At 48.1% G+C, this 19513-nt stretch overlaps 1 long non-coding RNA gene across 1 annotated transcript; it reads right to left on the bottom strand.

Annotated features, from left to right (window-relative positions):
- Nucleotides 1-474: 474 nt before the first annotated feature.
- LOC146863155 (uncharacterized) lies at nt 475-13942 on the bottom strand. Its single transcript, XR_014978561.1, has 3 exons — nt 13839-13942; nt 6998-7057; nt 475-500 (listed from the first exon to the last, which is right to left on the bottom strand). It is a non-coding gene; the product is annotated as an uncharacterized LOC146863155 (long non-coding RNA).
- Between the last annotated feature and the right edge of the window lie 5571 nt (nt 13943-19513).

Raw genomic sequence — 19513 nt, 5'->3', positions numbered from 1 at the left:
CTCAACTAACTATGCCTACATATACTACAAAATCTACAATCACTAACAAAATGATACTTACAAAATAATAATATTAACAAACACAATAACTGTAAACCATATTTCTATTAGCCCCTAGATTTGGCTAATCAAATATTCCAGTCTCTGGTGGACCGTGTCCAATTTCTCCTCCAACTTCTCGAATTTCCTGTCCATGGAATCAAGTCTGGACATCAGGGTGTCCATTGCCTGCTCCGGTATGGCCTGTGGAGCAGACGATCCAGAGGCTGCTCCACTGGGGACAACAGCGGCTGATGAGGTCGATGGGGCCACGGGAGGGGGAGGATGCTGTTGTGGCTGCATGCCATCCCTTGAGGCGGGGTCGGTGGTCCACGTGTCGGTAGCCCGCTGCTTCTCATACTGGCGGGAGGTCCAGCGGAAGCCCTTTGCCACGGAGAGGATGTGTAGATATCGGGCCTTCCTTATGCGGAAAGGCCGCTCATCCTCTGCATTCATGTTATCTGTATGAAAAGGTGGACATGTGTCAGTTCACCAGAACATGCCGGACATTAAATCATAGGAAATGCATGCTGTCAGGTGTAATGTAAAACACATTTGGGCAAATCATCTTTTCCATTTGTTGCCCACACACACCAATACATAAGTACTGATTTAGCTCGGCACATACTGTGCAGTCAGCTGAATGTCATGGTTGCATGGTAATCCTTGGCACACTTGACATAGTAACTAATTAATGATGAGCCATATGAATGTAAGAACCAGTCAACAGGCATCACGACATGTGATCATTTCCCAACAAAAATGACATCTGGCTCGCCTTGTATCAGTCATGGAGTCATGTGGACATGAATCTGCAATGGACGCTAGGTTCTGACAGTGTCACAGTTTGTCATGGAAGAAGAACTCCTTCCCTTGCATATTTACCACTAGCCCGTTCATTTCACACTCCAACAGAGGAATGCACTGAAGTGGCAATTGCATATTGGAACACAGAGATGTGCTTGCTGTCTACACACCAAGGAGACTCATAATTCATAACAATACTAAAATTGGATGGCATGCAGCATGCCATGTAGTACTAGCAGGGTGCAATTAACGTCAGCTTGGCGTTCACAGCATACATGCTACAAGCACTTACATGTAGCCCATGGTTTTTGTGGGTATTGTCCAATCTCCAAAACACAGTAACAAATCTACCATATCTTGCAGCAACTCAGTCATCATGACAAAGGATCAAGGATGCGTCACAGCATCATGACATAAGTCTTATGTTGTCATGAATGTGAATATAACACTATCAGACAGGATGTGCCACACTTGTGTGTTGAAATACGTTCGTAGTGTCACCTACCCTGTGCACTAAAGCACGTCACAGCAATGTCAACATCATCCCTTATCTGTTCCATGGGAAAAAAGGGACAATCAAGTACTACATTTCCAAGGGTCACATCAGAAGGACACATGACTAGCTGTTGAAGTGTGTGGACTGCAGAAATGCTCACTTGCAGTCCATGCATTAACTGCTAATGCAACCATGCTGGGCCGCGTCATCCTGGCCATCGGCCATCTCATTGATTGTGCCATACACATCCAATCATCTGTGGGACACACATTGTAAGTCCTGTACCAACATTAATTGTGAAAGTGGGTCTGTGATACGTCTAGACATGAGATGAGGCTGTCAGCAAAATAATCAAATAGGAGGCTGATTCCTGTCCCACAAACAAATGGCTGTGGACTACAAATTTCTAAAAGCCACCCTAGGCTTGAAATATTCCGTGTGGAATTCCATGAGGACGAACCACGCATGGGCTCCCATCTGTTGTGTTACACGTAGGAAAAGTCAATGCATGGACACTACACCCGCTTTGGTACACATATATTGACATCATCCTGGAAACTGATTGGATTGAATAAGCCTTTTCACTACATTATGGAAGACATGCATACTTGACACATAGCTTTGCTCTTATTCTGTGCATATGGTACATAGTGTCATCTATACTCCGTTGTAGGAATATTGCATACCTATCCAAGGTGGGTGGGTCCACGAGCACAATGGAACCACATGAGAAATGTGATGACCGACAGATTGAATGCCAACTACATGACTCACAGACATATTGATGTGCAGCTTGCAAGGCATATCCACAGGAATTTTCCATACATTACAAATTGACCTTTTCATTGACCCAGCACAAGGCAAAACGCATTCAAATACAGCATATGCTATACACAGTACGCAAACACCCCATCCAACTCGTGGACACAATCCATACATCTTCCACGGATGTTGCCTTCCTGGGGGAGACATGTCTGAAGGCCTCCTCCATGCCCGACGTTGCCATAGCCATTCTGGACGGCTACAAGAACACTGGCAGGGACCGCAACAACGGAGTAGGAGGTGGACTTGGCATTGTCATGGTCAACCACAAAACCCTCTGGGCCTCACACATCAATGACCACACCCTCAGCACCGCCAAACTCATGCACTTGAAGAGCCACACATACCACAACCCCATTCTCAGAGGAACCCTCGTCTACAGAACCCCTGGACCCTGGCCTCAATTCTGTGACACCATTGCCAATTGGTTCTGCACGCATGACTACATCCTCCTGGTACACCTGAACCTCCACCTCAAGAACCACAAACACAACAACTCCTCCACCCTGGTAGTCAACCTCGGACTCAGTCAGCTCGTCAAAACGCACACCCACTCCGCCAGACGCACGCTTGACCAAGATCCTCGGCTACCTCCCATGTCCCTTTCAGCCACACCACCAAACTGGACTAGCCATTGGTGCATCCACTACACCTTCAAGACAAATCACCACACCCCAACACATTCAACACATCACATGCAGCAGCCAGATCAAAGACAACAATGAACAGCTTGACAACACCTTTGCCCAGAGCCCGCACGCCAACCCAAACTACACTGACTGCGCCACATGCAAATGCAGGCAATTGATCAATGACTGCCACAACACTGTCACCCCGATCACAGAACCCTCCAACAGACACATTGACAAGAAGGCTGCCTGGTTCACTGTGGACATACGGCCCTCCATACACACATGCCAGAAAGTACATAAAACATTGCACCCCAAACAGACACCAGACAGTATGTGGGCCACAAGAACGGCATCCTCAGACACCATCACCTCATCTGAACTGCTACAAGGGCCACCACCAAGGACTGCATAGACAACAGCGCCCCCAATAACAATGAGATATTCAACATCATTAATGTACCCTCCAACCCTGGCTCCAAGACCAATGACATCCCACAACTGCAAGACCTGTGATACACCCTTGCCACACTCTTCCATTGCAATATTGCAGACATCCACAACAGCTACCACAACCCGTACACCTTGACAGGCACCAACACCTCAGACACCCCGGCCACCATCCACACTGACCCCCCTGCTCACCTGGAGCAATGTGAAGGACAACATCAAAATGAGGTACACCATCCACTCCATCTCACCGTCTGACACATTTGCGCACCACATGTGCAGCAAAGCTAGCCCCACCATCGCAACCCATCTCCTCAAGGCCATCAACATCTCCTTCGAGAGTGCGAGCTTCCCAGCAAATTTTGATGCACGCCGAGATCAACACCTCACTCCAGGAATCCAAGGTGGATGCAAGAGGCCTCAAGAACTTCCAGACAATTTCCCTGCTCCCATTCCTGCTAAAGGGCATGCACAAGATTGCAAACAAACAACTGACCGGCTACCTCGAGGAGTACACCATCCTGGACCTGTCACACTCCGACATCTGCAGGAATCCCAGTATTGACAATGGCCTCATTGCCGACACCAATGGCATCTGGCCCCTGATGTACAATGATGAAAGGGCGCCACACATCCGCCATGACCTCTCAGCCGCCTTCAACAATGTCTGTCAACGCACCCTACGCACATGCCTCAAACACGCAGGAATCCAAAGCAAGGCTCTGGAGTGGACCACCTCCTTCCTCTCTGGCAGCAGCCAGAGCCTCCGCCTACCCTCATTCTGCTCCCAAGCCTCAAAGATCATCAGCGGCAGAACACAAAGATCATCCCTCTGCACAACATTGTTCATCATCTCCATGGGCACGCTTGCACACGTTGCACAACTGCACCACCTCCACATCATCTCCTACGCTGACAACACACAGCTGATCCTTTCCCTCACCAAGGACAACCTCAACACCAAAACCAACATCCACAAAGGAATGACTGCCGTTGACGAGTGGATGACGAACAAATGACTGAAGCCAAACTCACCCAAGACGGGGGTCCTCTTCTTTGGATCCACCCCCTCAGCCAGGGACAACTCCTGGTGGACAACTACACTGAGAGCAGCACCGGCAGACACCAACCATGCAAGCAACCTGGGGGTCAACCTCGAATCAACACTCACCATGACCAGGCAGGTCAACGTCGTCTCATCCGCCACCTACAACACCTTCCGCATGCTCAGCAAGATGTACAAGTGGATCCCCACTGCAACCAGTAGAAGCTTCACCCTTGGCCTCGTCTGCATCAGGCTGCACCATTGACATGCAGACAATGTGGGAGCCACTGCCAAACTCCGTAAACGTCCGCAACACATACAGAACGCTTCTGCACACCTTGTGCACAACTTCTCTTGCCACAGCCACATCACACCCCATCTGGGATCCCTGCATTGGCTCACCGTCAACAAGAGGATCGCCTGCAAGCTTCTCACCCATGCACACAGAGCACTCCCCCACACCGGTCAAACATACCTCAACAGGATAATCACCGTCTACTACCAGAATTGCCAGTGCCCTTTCAGTGACCTTGCCCTTGCCACTGTCCCCCACATCCAAAGACCTACCAGCGGCAGGAGTTTGTACTGCCAACATGCCGCAAATACCTGGAACACCCTCCTACAGCTGAGCCTGGTCCTCCTTGCCTTCATGAGGGCACTCAGGAACAGGCTGTTCGAACAATAGCAGCACACCTCCCCCCGCGCATAGAGACCCTCACGTGTGAGTAGAGCAATTTACAAAAGTAATGATTGATTGATTGATTAATAAGTCTGACTGCCATTCCTATGGCTCATCCATATACAAATGTTTTGGGGCTAGGGATGTTGATGGTAATTGCACTGACAATTTTTCCATAGCATGATACATTGGCTAATTAATGCAAGGATGACATTAAACTGTCACTACAATATACTTGAACTTCTCCAAATTGTTCACGGACGTGAAGGATCAAATGTCATTTTTTGGGATGAGCGCACACTTATATGACACATGAATCATTGATTTGCGGTACGCGTGCACTGTTGCTAATGTACCAGCAGGCCATATATGTAGTAAGTATGGAGTGGCCGAGACCGTGAAGGTTGACTAGGAGTGCAACCTGATGATAGGATGTGTGAATTGTATCCTTGGACCTATTTGGTTACGTGTGCGTATTTTCAGAATCATGGCTGGCGTCGCAAATGTTGAAAGGAAGGAGATGATATCAAAGAATCGAGGTGAACATAGCAAAACCTCTTGCCACGTAGTGTGTTCAAGAATATGAACTTTGGACATTTGTCCATGTATGTGTTAGCATAAGATGGTGCACCCAGGAAACCCATAGAAGTTGTGTTTAACTGTATGTACAGATTCTCATTCCAGTTACAATTGCTATTGTGTACACAGATTTTAAATTGTCGTGGAATTCAACATTTAGATGCATTCAAATGTGCAATTCAAATTGTAAGACCATTCCATGCTTCAACTCCATTGGCATGTGGTATGTATGTCAAAATTGCCACACATCAATGGTGCCCAAAATTAAACTTCAACTAAATTCATCATTGACTGTCTTCAGGCTTCATGAGACATCCATTATATCATCTACATAAATTGTCACACTCTTGTTATTGTTCTTGTGCAACTCATTTTGATCACTCAGAAGTTCTGGTGTGCTACAGTTTGCTTCCATAGCGTCATGTCCATTTCCATAGTGCTTGGAACTATTGGAATGTAGATTGTAATCCTTGTGATAGTCATGGGTTTTTTTCTATTTCATTTGTTACATTCACCAGTGGTGAGGGGAGCACGGTGTATTCACATGCCATACTAGTGTTCACCTACATATCTGATCACAGGTGTGCTACCTTTTTAATCGTTATTCTTTTCTCAACACAGTATACCCCTGATGAAGGGACACAGCCTCACAAATTTGCATTGGGTGTCACAGTGATCTCTTTTCTCACATGAAATATGAAATGTGGATCAGCTTGGCTTGTTCATGGTAACAATCGTACAGCACGACCTTGCATGCATACTGAACATAATCTGTTGTCTATCTGGCCTTGCTAATTTTTGTAATAAAAAATATTTTTAACATGTAGGCACATTCATTTTCTGTGCAGGTCTGAGTCCTAGTCACCTTTCATGCTCTAGGGCAATCAGTGCACTGACGTGAAGAGCCATGTGACAAGCATGGACACTGAGCATGGCCACTTATTGGCTGGTTGTTCTCTGTGTCACCACATTGAATCAATATTGAGAGGCATGTCAAGCCATGTACATCCATAGACCAGCTGACTCTGACCTTGCACCCCCACTGCAACCCTGAAATCACGCCCTGTACAACAATTGGTGAATGCTACATCCCCAACATGTAGTGAGCACTGTGCCCAGCATGCACTCCTCTCCTTCTGGCAGGGTTCAGATGCTGTTTTATCAACTTGGCTTCGGCTACTCCAGTCCCAGTGGCAATGGCCACTCCATTTTGCCTTGTGGATAGTGGCAAGGAGTGTCGGACAGTGTTGTGGCTTCTGATCTGTCCACACATGTCCACACGTAGTACAACGGTCACAACATGTTACATCATGTTGTTTGGAATTTGGATGCAAAAGATAAGTTCTGACTGCAGCAGGAAGTTGTGATTGTACCATAGTTGCACTCATACACAGTTTTGCTTCCATCCTCGCACTTGATACACATCAAATTATATGAACATGGATACTCACTGGTGGCATTTGGGTCTTCAAAGCTGTCGACCTCCCCCTGTGTATATGGCCGTGGGCCACCTACAAGAAGAGTAACAGAAGTACAAATTGGTATAGAATCACATCATATGTACATGCAAATTTAGACCAAAACATTATTTAGCGTGACACATGCATGGAAATAACAGGACGTGTCACTCCTTTTACATTGAGTGCAGCCATATTTTTCCTAACACACATGGACAGTGGAAACACTGGATTGCTTCCACATCAATGTTCACTGAGTGTGGAACACACATGTGTGCCATCCCTGTGATTTCGCACATGCATCAACAGATTCAACACACATGCCCTTATGCAGACACTGTTGCTGACTGCTGGAAGGATTGCTGTTTTAAAAACGTGTTTATGCACATGCACATGTGTAAGCATTTATTAGCCACAGACACTGACAACGCTTCTTCGACTCTCAACATTCCCACAGCATGTAAAGCTCTATCATGTTCACTGATTGCACACTGATATGATCTTGCAGATGACTGTTGCATAGTGGCTCACACATGACTAGGGTTACATTTGGCTGCCTGCTTTACACTCCGTTCGGGATGCTGATTCACCTGAAGTGCATCCACCCTGACGTATACAGCATTCAAGGTGTACATCCATGATACATTCAAGCGAACATGTAGTTTGATGCATGTACACACTGCAGATGCACAGTATCGGACCATCAGCCAAAGCCATCTTTACCCAGCAACAAGCCCAAACTCAATCATTGGACATGCATATACACAATCCATCAGCTCAAACTTGGATCACTTTGTATGGACTGTACCAGTGGCAAATCTACACGCTACGCAAATTACACAGCCAGCAACACCCATGGACATTAATCCAGACTACAATGCACCCTGGCGTACACCACCAAGTACACGCACACTACGTACACACAAAACTACACCAACTCTGGATCATGACATGCATCGCCATCAAAGTATCCACCCTTTGAAGACTAGCCATGGAGATCTGTATCATCCGCAAAAGGACTAGCAACAGATGGAGCGTTACTCACAGGAATCATGGTAAACGCTACCTTTCCATCCCAAGTTAGCAGATGACTCACCAATCAATCATCCCATTTCATGATTAGTCTACAACAACTGTCTGGTGTGTGCACATGCCATTGCACTCAATAGGTACATCTACATCACAAAGTGAAGCACAAGCCATTGCACGCTCAACATCAAACGACTAAGTGCACAGATCCAGGTCAGAACAAGGACAACACCCCTGTGGGAACCTCGTCCAAATACCTACATGCCCCTGAGGTGTGTACACAACCCACATCACATACATCATTGCCCAACATGCATGCGCATACATGTTCCACAGACTTGTGACATAGCTCAACTCACATCTTGACTACAGACGTGCCAACAGGTTAGCAAAATGCATTGACAAGCTTGTAGACATCACACAGTAGCAACTGGCCACAAGGCACAGCCACAAGGACGGTGGCAACATCAACACATCCACCACACCAAGACCTCATACCCCCATGGCCTGACACAGAAATTACAGATTCTTGACAAGTAACAACTATAATGAGCCACAAACCAAAATGCCAACAACACCTTGCACTACATAAGCTTGGTTCTCAATGGACCACACAGATGGTTATCGTAATGTCTAGATGATTTTGCTACAGTCTCCAACACAGACACACAGCAGCACAGGAAGTCAACACGGATCGCATACAGACCACATCATTAGTGAGACACATGCAGACACCATTTTGCAACGATGAAGGACGGGGACGCTAAGACACCATAAATCCCCTTGATAAGGATCCAAAGCAAGGACACCATCTCAACAATCCACACACACATCAAGATTTTACAAGGGCAAATGACTCACCCAATCAATCCTCAGCAACTCCATAAATGCTACACTAAGAATCCACTTCACGAGTTACATTGGCAGAGCTAGCATTGTGCATGCGGACATGTCCTCACAGGATCACTACAACAAGCGCTGCTCATATTTCCACACAGATGTCATGTGCCTCCAGGATCATTGACATTTTCAGACACAGGTCAATGTAAACATATATCTTCATGCAAAACCTGCTACCCCTCCATCTCATCTTTGACAACATTGAGCACCACAGACAGCGCATCTACCATGATACTCATCCTTTGATGATCACAAATGTACCCCTGTCACCAACCTCTCCTACCAATCTGGCACACACGTCACTCCAGCATTCAGCATTTACAATGAAGCTGGGTGTGTAATAGTGAGCTTATGCACCTTAAGTGGACTAGCGCATGCTTACGACCCACATGCAATGAGCTGACAACAAACATCCTGCGCAGACCACACCGTGCACCTCTCCTTTTCAAATGTATGTAACAGACTCTGCAACTGCAGCTGGATTGCGACCCTCACATGTGAGTAGGCTAATCCTGATGATGATGCCTGCTTGATTCATCTATTGATGCCGCATGCTTACATACGCAACCAGAGTCATGTATATCGTGACATATGCACAGGGTATGGACTGAAATACAAGATAGTGCAGGAATGATGCCACCCCAGACCTTTGTCTGCACCACACTGTTTGAAATTCCAAGCAATGGAATACAACATTGACATTTTAAATATTCCTTGTTCCAACAGTACTTCACTATATTCTACATCCTGGTGGTGCTGATTCATGCTTAACATTGACAATGAACTGCAAATCCAGCAAGCGTGTTTTACCATGCACTTGTGAATATGCAAAACTTGCACTCATTTTTTAAAAGGCTTGCTATGTTGCATGTTGTTAGATGTGGATGTTCACACACAACACCCATAGCCACTGATGCATGGCCAGACTTACAGAGTGGCAATTAACTGGGAAACCATCAGGATGGCACTCCACCCTAAGGCTGGCCTACTGTGTCTCGAAAAAGGGACTATTTAATCATTTCATTTATCATTGCTCAATGCATGCTGCATTTGATTACACACATTGGAGGAGAGAATCATGACATTTGTGACCTTGGGGTGTGTTGGACCTGTCAGCCCTAGGGTGGTCCCCCCTTCTATTTGTGATCGTGCCTAATTTTTGTCCACCATCATTTTTGTGTTGGACTAGGTCTCCGGGCGCCTTTTCATTGCCAATCAGTGTTAAGGTGCAGGTGCTCCCTTCTCCCAAGATGGCTGCCACAGACCCCTGCTACTGCAGAGTGGTCTTTCATAGTAGCACCCTAGCTGCCAGGAGCTGGCTGGGACCCCACAACAATGTTGCGACACCAGCCCGCCTTTTGTCCCATGGGTAGAATGGGGAAGCTCCTGGAATGTGCTGGAACCTTCTAGGAGGGAGGTGGCGTTTTACTTTAGCCGCCTTGGCTAGAGGTCACCTGACCTAGGGCTACTTAAGTGAGGAAGGGTACTTTTTGTGGTGAGTTGGCCAGTGGGGTACAGCAGAGCTGGAGAATCCACGCAGGAGTGTAGGCGGTTGGGCCTAGCCAGGGACTTATGCCTCTGAGAGTGACAGGATTTAGGTGCTGCCTCTTAAGTGAGTGAGGGACCCTGTGAAACCCTCTGATCTTGCACAGCAGTAGGAGGACCAAAAGAACCTCTGCCCAGCCTGACTAGGAAGGACCTAGTCGTTAACTCCATCCCTACCCCCCTGTAACAGAACCCCCTTAAGGGCGCCAGAGCCATCTGCGCCAACAAGACTTCATATAACACCTGAGAACAGTAACTGAATGCTGAGACTGCGTGTCCTGACTGACCCCCGAAACCCTATGCAAAGCAGATTGAAGAACCACCGGGGATCGACCAGGTACTAGCACTGTGACCCCTGCGCTCCCTGACCTGGCCTGGGTCCCTCGGCAGCGTGCTCCGCTGAGCGCGGAGCTCCCCTCCTTAATTTCAGCCCCCCCCCTGTGGCGTGGAAGCAAGCGCGCTCACCGCAGCGGGCGGAAGGCCGGAAGAAGTGCCTTTCAGTGTCACGAGGCCCGTGGAGAAGCCCGGGGACCCGTTGCTGCCGTCGCAGCTGTGCAAGAAGGTGCGCCAGGCCGAGGACCAGTTCCCACATCGCCAATGGAGCGGACGCCATCCGATGTCAAGAGCAAGGTAAGTGCGGATGCTGTGATTGACGCCGGTGCGCCCCCTGATGTTTGGGAGCCGCACCACACCCTGAGCCCGGGTTTCCTCTCCTTGGGAGTCCCCCTGGTCACCACGACTGAGAGACCCCGCCAAGGGATCCTTTCCTTGTGCCCCCCGTGACTGTACTGAAGCGTGGTGCCCTACAAACTGCACCGGAGCCCGAGAGACTCGCTCCGCAAGTCCGGTGCGCTCCCTGCTACTAGCTCCGTGTGTAGAGATTCACTGTTACTGATTACGAGTAGCACTATGCTCTTCATGTTCCGTTCTGAAGTGCTGAATGTCATTGCTTACGAGTTGCACTCTGTTATTCATGTTCCGTTCTGAAGTATTCCTTGCTAATGATTCCGAATGGCGCTCGGTTTGAAATGCTCCAGTCTGAAGTATTCCTTGCGAATGATGACGATAGGGCTCTGTTTCAAATGCTCCGTTATGACAAATGCATGGCTATTGATTACGAGCAGCGCTCTGTGTTTAATGCTCCGTTCCAAAGTGTTCCCTGTTGGCAACTACGAGCAGCGCTCTGGTCTAGATGCCCCGTTCTGAAGTAGTCATTGCCAGTTAATCACGAGTAGCACTCTGTGGAAATAGGCGCTGTTCTGAGGTATTCACCGCTCAGCACGTAAAGCGCGGGAATCGCCACTGAGGTGCTACAGATAACCAAAGTAGCGGTGTGCCCACGAGTTCTGCCCTGGGTCCCTGCACGCCCTAGGAGTGGCGCTACAGTCCCCAAACCCTACCCTGAGAAGTGAGATACACTAGGGTGGCCTAGAGCCTTTAGAAACCTACTGGTGCATGACGTGCTGGTGAATATGGGGCGGGTGAATCCACTGCTAATCTAAGTGAAGCTTGCATTGATATCTGAGGAACTGCATTTACATCTCATGAATTGCATTTATATCGCATGAACTGCATTTACATCTCATGAATTGCATTTATATCACATGAACTGCATTTATCTCGAACTACTTGGATAAACTTGAATTATTTGCATGAACCTTTACAGTGTGGCGTACCTTATTGTGTGTGTTCCCCATTCCATGCGAGGTGCGTGTTGTATGGTTGCTTTACACACAGGCCTTTGGGTGCCCAGCCGCTCGTGTCACGTTACCGCCCTTAGGGACTGGAGACCCCGGTTTCCTACAGGGTGCATGAAGGTGTCCCTTCATGAACAGACACTACTGCCCCACGACGCAGGCAGCCATGTACATGTTAGCAAGTTTGCCTGCACCTGCACATGGTGGCAGTTTGTGTACCAGCACAGGGCTTGGCACCGTGATTACACATTATGGGGCAGATTTATGTTTGACTTGCGCCTCATTTACGCCGCCGTTGCGTCACTTTTGTGACGCAGCAGCGGCGCAAATCCTGCGCCATGGTGCGGGGTATTTACAACGTGACGCATCTGGGAGATGCGTCACGTTGTGAAGCCCTGCGCCACATGTAGGCGTTCCAGGGCAGGTGTGGGCGTTCCGGCGCAGGAACGCCTCCTAAAAGTGGCTGAGTGAAATCGACAAGATTTCACTCAGTCACTTTTCCAGCCATGCTGCGTCACATCCCTGCGCCTGCTTGAAGCAGGCGTAAGGATTGACGCAGCATTTTAGGGATAGGGGCACCCAGAGCCTTGCTGGAGCTGCGTCGCGGTTGCAAAGCAACTCCAGCAATGCACCATCCATACGACGGCAGATGCGTCACGCATCTGCCCATCCGAGTGCCACGGTGCGCCGCATCATGAATGCGGCGCATCAATGGTGGCGCACGAGTGGGCAGATGCGTGGCAACTCCTCTGGCGCATCTCTGCTGATTAGCAGAGATGCGCCAGACGTCATGAATCTGCCCCTTTGTATCCAAATCATCCTCCCCCTTGTTCACAGCATGACTATGAAAAATCAATTTATTTAACTGGTGCATGTGTCTGTGTGAATAGAGAAAATTTCTATGTCAACATCATATATATTGGGGCCGATTGAGGTTTCCTGGCGCATCCCTGCAAATCAGCAAGGATGCGCCAGGAGAGATGGGTCACACAAGTTTACCCTTGCGCCACCCATGATGCGCAGCATTTGCAATGCGGCGCATCATGGCGCAGGAATAAACAGATGCGTGACGCATTCGATGGCGTAAGGTTGCCGCAGTGCTTAAGTTGTGTTGCAAGCGCAACGCAACTCCAGCACTGTTCCAACCTGCCCATCCCTAACATGGTCTGTCAAGCCTTACGCCTGCTTCAAGCAGGTGCAGGGTTTTGATGCCTCATTGTCGGAAAAGTGAGTCAGTCACATATTATAGATTTGACTGAGTCACTTTTCCGAGGGTTATTTCCGCCGTTACACCCACCCTGCATACATTAAACCTGACGCAGGTTTAATGTAGCGCAGAGCTTTACAGCGTGACACATCTCCATTGATGCGTCACGATGTGAATAGGGCGCAAACTGGCGCAGGGTTTACACCACCGCTGCGTCACAAAAGTGACGCTACGGCGGCATCAAAGGGGCACAAGTCCCTCATAAATCTGCCCCATGGTTTCCAACATATGTGTCTGTGGCCACAGAACAGTCTTTTGTATTGCATGCGCTCATATGTAAATCCAAACAGACCATTGCAACGCCAATTGATTGGTCATACGATTTGTGCAGAGGGAGATATGGCATAGATTAGCACCTCTGAAGAGAATATATGAGTGACAAGAAACATTGACTTACCAACTGGACCACCAACTTCCAGGCCAAGATGATCGAGCAGGTCAGCCTCCCTGCTGATGACGTCCTGCCAGCGGTGCTTTATCTGGTGGGTTGTCCGCTGGATCTGGAATAGACACCCCAGATGTTGCTGCACAGTGGTCCACCGGCGCTTGCGCCCTGCTGTGTCATACCCCTGACTGACCCTGCCCCCCATGCTGATCATCCGGGGCAGGTAGTGGAATATTAGCCATATCATCCCGCCAAACTGTCGATCGGTCAAATTTCGAGACCTTCCCGACATGATTTATGATGACGTAAAGGAAACTTAATAAAATCGACAAAGGAAACTTAGTTAAGATTGACCTAATATGTACAATAAAATAACCCACCCCTATATGAAGCCTTAAAACTAACTACCCCAATCGACAAACACCCCACAATACTAATGTTACAGACACACACAAGACTCACAAATCACTACAGACATAAAAACACACCTCAAAAGACACAGGGGACAGACAAAAGACACTTTGAAAGGCAAATCAGGACACCACAGACTCCAAACAACTCCACCAGCAAGCACACACCGAAAGCAAGTAAGGGAAAGTGAAAGTAACTGTGCACTTCCTTGTTTGGGAGGTTCTGGAATCATTGCATCATTTCCTGCTTCGATGCGACACGTTTTGACGTTTTGCGTCACGCTTCCGTTGATGCGTAGATTGTCACTTATTGCAGTTAGGCTCAGGTATGCATGCGTGACGCTTATTTGTTTTGCGTGTTGCATCATGAATTAATAATTACGAAGCGTGACGTAAGTCACAGTGCGTCGCGCATTATTGGGATGCTACTGGTTTGTGTGCATTTGCGAGACTTTCCTGTAGAAGCGATACTTTACGTGTAAAAGCGTCACTTTTCATGTTGTTATTGCTGCAGAATGTAAAAATTATCCACGCTTTGCTACTTGCGACACTTTACATTGAGATGCAACACTCTTCTATTGTGTGAGTGACTCAATCATGATTTGCCACTGTATAGATGTGTATGTGTGAGGGCAGAACTACCAGGAAGTGTAGCATCGTAGCAGCATTTGCATTTTGCACTCCTGAATGCGCAGGTGTGCCACGTATTCACTGAAATATGTTGCATATCCATGCTTCACCCTGCACTGGTGCAACAACTTGAGGCATGCAGTGGGCCAGGACCCTTGGAGCCTGGTGCATGGATGCGTACGTCACCAGATATTATCTGTGTGCATGCATTATCCCCTTGAAATTAGTGTTGTGGACTGCAGCACAGATATGGAGCGGGATAAGGCACGGCGTACATACAAAGTGGTAAAAGTACAATCCCATTACGCCATATTTAGCGCACCGTTACATCACTTTTGTGATGCAGTGGCGGGGCGAAGACAGTGCCATGCTTTTGGCTATTTACAATGTGACACATCTAGTGAGATGTGTCACGTTGTTGAGCCCTGCGCAAGATGTTGGTGATCCTGGCAGGGGGGGGGGGGGGGGTGGCCTTCCAGTGCAGGAACGCCTCAGACAAGTGGCTGAGTGACATGTACAATATTACACTCAGTCACTTTGACGTCCATGCAGCATCAAAAGCCTGCGCCTTCTTGAAGCATGTATAAGTATTAATGCAGCATGTTTGCGATAGGGCCAAGATCATACTTGCTGGACCTACGTTTCATTTGCAACGCAACTCCAGCAATGCACCGCATTTGCACAGGGGGATGCGACACGCATCTGCACATCCATGCGCAACGGTGCACCACATTGTACATGCGGCACATCTGTGTTTGCGCACGGGTGGGCAGATGGCTCGATACTTCTGGTGCATCCCTGTTGATTGACAGAGATGCACAGGAAGTCCGTAATCTTGCACGGAATGTCTCCTTTTTTGCAAATGATTACGCCACCTCCAGGGTGGTTTAGTATTCAGTTGCATCTCCATGCTTTCACTCATTTGGTCAATCTGGATATGTATCTTGTTCCATGTGTGTTGTGTGTCAACTACCACCGCAACGTACATGGCACTCATAATCTCCGCTAAGTGCTGTGTGTAAAGTGTTTGGGGCAGAATTACAAGCCCCTTGCGTCACTTTCGCACCGTCCTTGCATCACTTTTGTGACGCAGCGGCTGCGTAAAAGTTGCTGCCCATTAACAACGTGACGCATCTAGGGAGATGCGTCACGTTGTGAAGCCCTGCGCCACATTACACCTGCGTCAGGTTTAATGTGTACAGGGTGGGCGTTCTGTCGCAGGAAGCCCCGTATAAGTGACCCAGTGAAATCTACAAGATTTCAATGAGTCACTTTTACATCCATGCTGCCTCAACACCCTGCGCCTGCTTGAAGCTGGCGTTAGTATTGATGCAGCATGTTAGGCATATGGCGGCCCTGGGCATTGCTGGAGTTGCGTTGTGCTTGCGACACGACTCCAGCAATACGTGATTTTTCCGTCAACAGATGCGTCAGAATTTCTGACGCATCTGTCAATCCTTGCGCCATGGTTCGCCGTGCATCCATGGTGAGGCAAGGATTTGGCAAGTAGGTGCAGGGAAAGTGACGCATCTCTACAGATGCGTCACTTTCTTGTAAATCTGCCCCTATGTATTTGGAAGGAGATGTGAAGTCACACAGGGTGGGTTTCCCGCTCCCTGTACATATGGATGGTCCCCATGCACCACCAGTCCGTCAGACAAAGTGATGTTCTGGTGGCACAGGGGGCTTGTCATTGTACCCCATGTTGTTGTTCAAGGGATGTTTCACATATGGTACATGTGTGTAACCTGTGTCGACATGTTGCCTTATTGCATGTTGACTTGTGTGGCTTCTTCTCACCAACGTTTCCTTCTGTAAAATGATATGTGTGTATATTCGGAGTGAATAACGATTGATCTGTGAGTGGTACTTTCAACTTGCACAGCAGCTGACTGACATTACATCACACATTGTTGCCAGTGCCTGCATGTCATTGCTTGAGCTGTGACTCTGCACAGACATGTATGTATTTTTCTTATCCACGGCGGAAATGCTGCATCACTTTTCACATGTCCATATGTGAGACATCAGCATCCCAAGGAGCTTTTGCACAAGTTTTTCCATGCGTGATATTTGTGGCCACTTTCAGCAGCTATGCTTGTCAGGACCACCACACACACATAGCTTACTCAGGGTGCAGGTATGCATGATTCACTGCATGCCATCTATTCATGCAAAAGAAGGTTGCACACGACTATGAAACATGTTTTTGATAGGATGTTGCTTTCCTGTGCTATGGCAGTGCCACAGCTTGTCACAACCAAGGTCCTTCCACTGCCATGCAGCAGCAGTTTGATGTACATCTGCACATGTATATATCTGTGATTTGAACTTGAACGTTAATGGACACAAAGTTGAGGATGCAACTTGAAATTGTGTAATGTTCTTTATTGTACATTTTACTGACTTCAATTTTCTACATCATGAGAAAAATTGAGTCACTATGTGTGATCGATGTCGTATCCCTGCTGCTGTGTGGTGGATGTCTTGCACTTGGGGTTGCACATGCTCATCATCATCCACCTGTCCAGGCTGCTGGTCCTCCTCCTCCCAGGGCACATTAGTTTTGACACAAATGTTGTGGAGTATCGCACATGTAAGTATTATTTCTGGTGAATAAAGTAGCCTTCCACCTGATACGTCAAGGCAACGGAACCTTGACTTCAGGATTCCGAAGCTGCGTTCAATAATGTTCCTTGTCCGGCAATGGGCATGGTTGTATGCCTTCTGTTGGTCAGTGCTTGGATTTCCAAATGGTGTCATAACCCAACTCTGGACTCCATATCCTTGATCAGCTGTAATTGGGAGGTAATAGATACGTGTTACTTTAGGCTGACATCAGTATACATGGCATGTGTCCTATGTCTACCTGCGCAAACTTTGAAACTACTCAAGTCCATGTTTATGGTGTTCCTGTGTGTGGTGGGTAGACGGTGTGTGGCCTTGACTGCTCTGATGTGTGCACGCTACGCGGGGGGATGGGCAGTTGCTTTTTGCAACTCATATCATGTAGCAGACAATTTTACAGGGCTCATGCAGAACATGGGTGATTGTTTGCCGGACACTGTGAAACAGGGGCAGAGGGCCCTGCCCTTCAAGGACTCTGGCAAATTGTGCTGTACCTTCATATTCCAACAGGCATCCTCCCAGGGGTACTCAAAACAGCATGCCGTGGTTGGATGGGGGGCTTGACAGGGCCAAACCTTGATGTCCCATATGCACGTGACATCGCAGTATCCATGTGTGAGGTATTAGTTCACTGTGGGACCAGGGGCGACTGTCTGTTTGGCAGACAAAGGGTATGACTGATATTGTGGATTGGTCTAAGGATGGCATGCTCCTTCCCTTTGCTGACCTACCTGAGCAATGTGGCCCCTGAACAGGTCAGTTTATCAGATGGTGCACCAATACATGCTTACGGTGTGTAATTGCTATGTGCACGTGTATACACATTGTTGCACATTCTAATAGTATTACTTAGCTATTTACATGCATTTCGTACTGCACCTTTCAATGGTTAATTTGAGTTAGATGCCATGGGGCACATTCATGAGGTTTTGCCGTAGGGAAGCGCAGCAGGCCTTCCTGCTGCGCTTCCCTACGGCAATTTAAAATGGCAGGGATGCGCCGTATCTATAACATGAGGCGAATTCCTGTCCTTTTTCCCTGCGCAGGCGCACAATGGGCTGCCTGCGCCAACGCAGGCACCTCTGCACCATGGTGCTAGGGTGGCTGCGTTGCGGGGATGAATATTGTTGTACAGGAAGGGTAACCTTTCTGTACAACAATAATCACATGAGGTTTTTTCACTTTCTATCTGTGCTGCAGAAGGCAGCACACATAGAAAAAGCACAAACGAGGAGAAATAAAGATATTTCTCCCCGTGTTTTTTTTTTTAAACAAATTATTATTCTGTTTTTGCATATACAGGACCATTGAAGTACAGTATGCATGAAACACAATACTTTTACATATGAACTAACGATATAGCATATATATCCGATGCAACCTTACACGTCGTGCCACATAGTTGTCAATGCCGACCAAATAAAACATACGAGAGCTTGATAGTACCTCAGTCAAGCACATTACTTTGTATCCAACCATGCCCCTGCGCTACGTTCCCAATATTCAAGATTCGATATCTATGGGGGCTCTGCCTCCCAAACAACCCTCCAACTCCCTACCCACCCCAACCCTCCCAATTAACCCAACACTTGCCACGAATTTCAGTCTGAGGGTCACAGATCCTTGACCTCGGGAGGGGAATGGGAGTGGGCGGACCCAGACTTCAAGTGCGGAGTCGGGGAAGGATAGAGGCCGAATACATCGGCCAGAGTGGGGACTGTGATGGTTCCGGACAGGCATAACAGAGGGGGGGAAGGCTTGTATCATCACCCACCAGGATATGGCCTCAGTCAGACAGGAGATTACAACCCTCAGCCCCACTGGACTGGCTCCAGCTACTACCAGACTCAACCGTTGGCATACACCCTGTTTCACGCTGGGGTCCTCCGTGGACTGTGCCCCGCAGCCTCCTCACATTCCTCCACCTCACCCTTAAATAGCTCAGTCAGATGTGCCCATTCTAGAGATATTGGACACTTTCGCAGCCCTCGACTCTCTTCATGGTGCAACGCTTCTCAC

This window comes from Triturus cristatus, chromosome 2_2 (assembly GCF_964204655.1).
Source record: "Triturus cristatus chromosome 2_2, aTriCri1.1, whole genome shotgun sequence".
Taxonomy (NCBI): domain Eukaryota; kingdom Metazoa; phylum Chordata; class Amphibia; order Caudata; family Salamandridae; genus Triturus; species Triturus cristatus.
The sequence above is the reverse complement of the archived record's forward strand: the minus strand, read 5'-3'. Positions and strand labels throughout refer to the sequence as shown.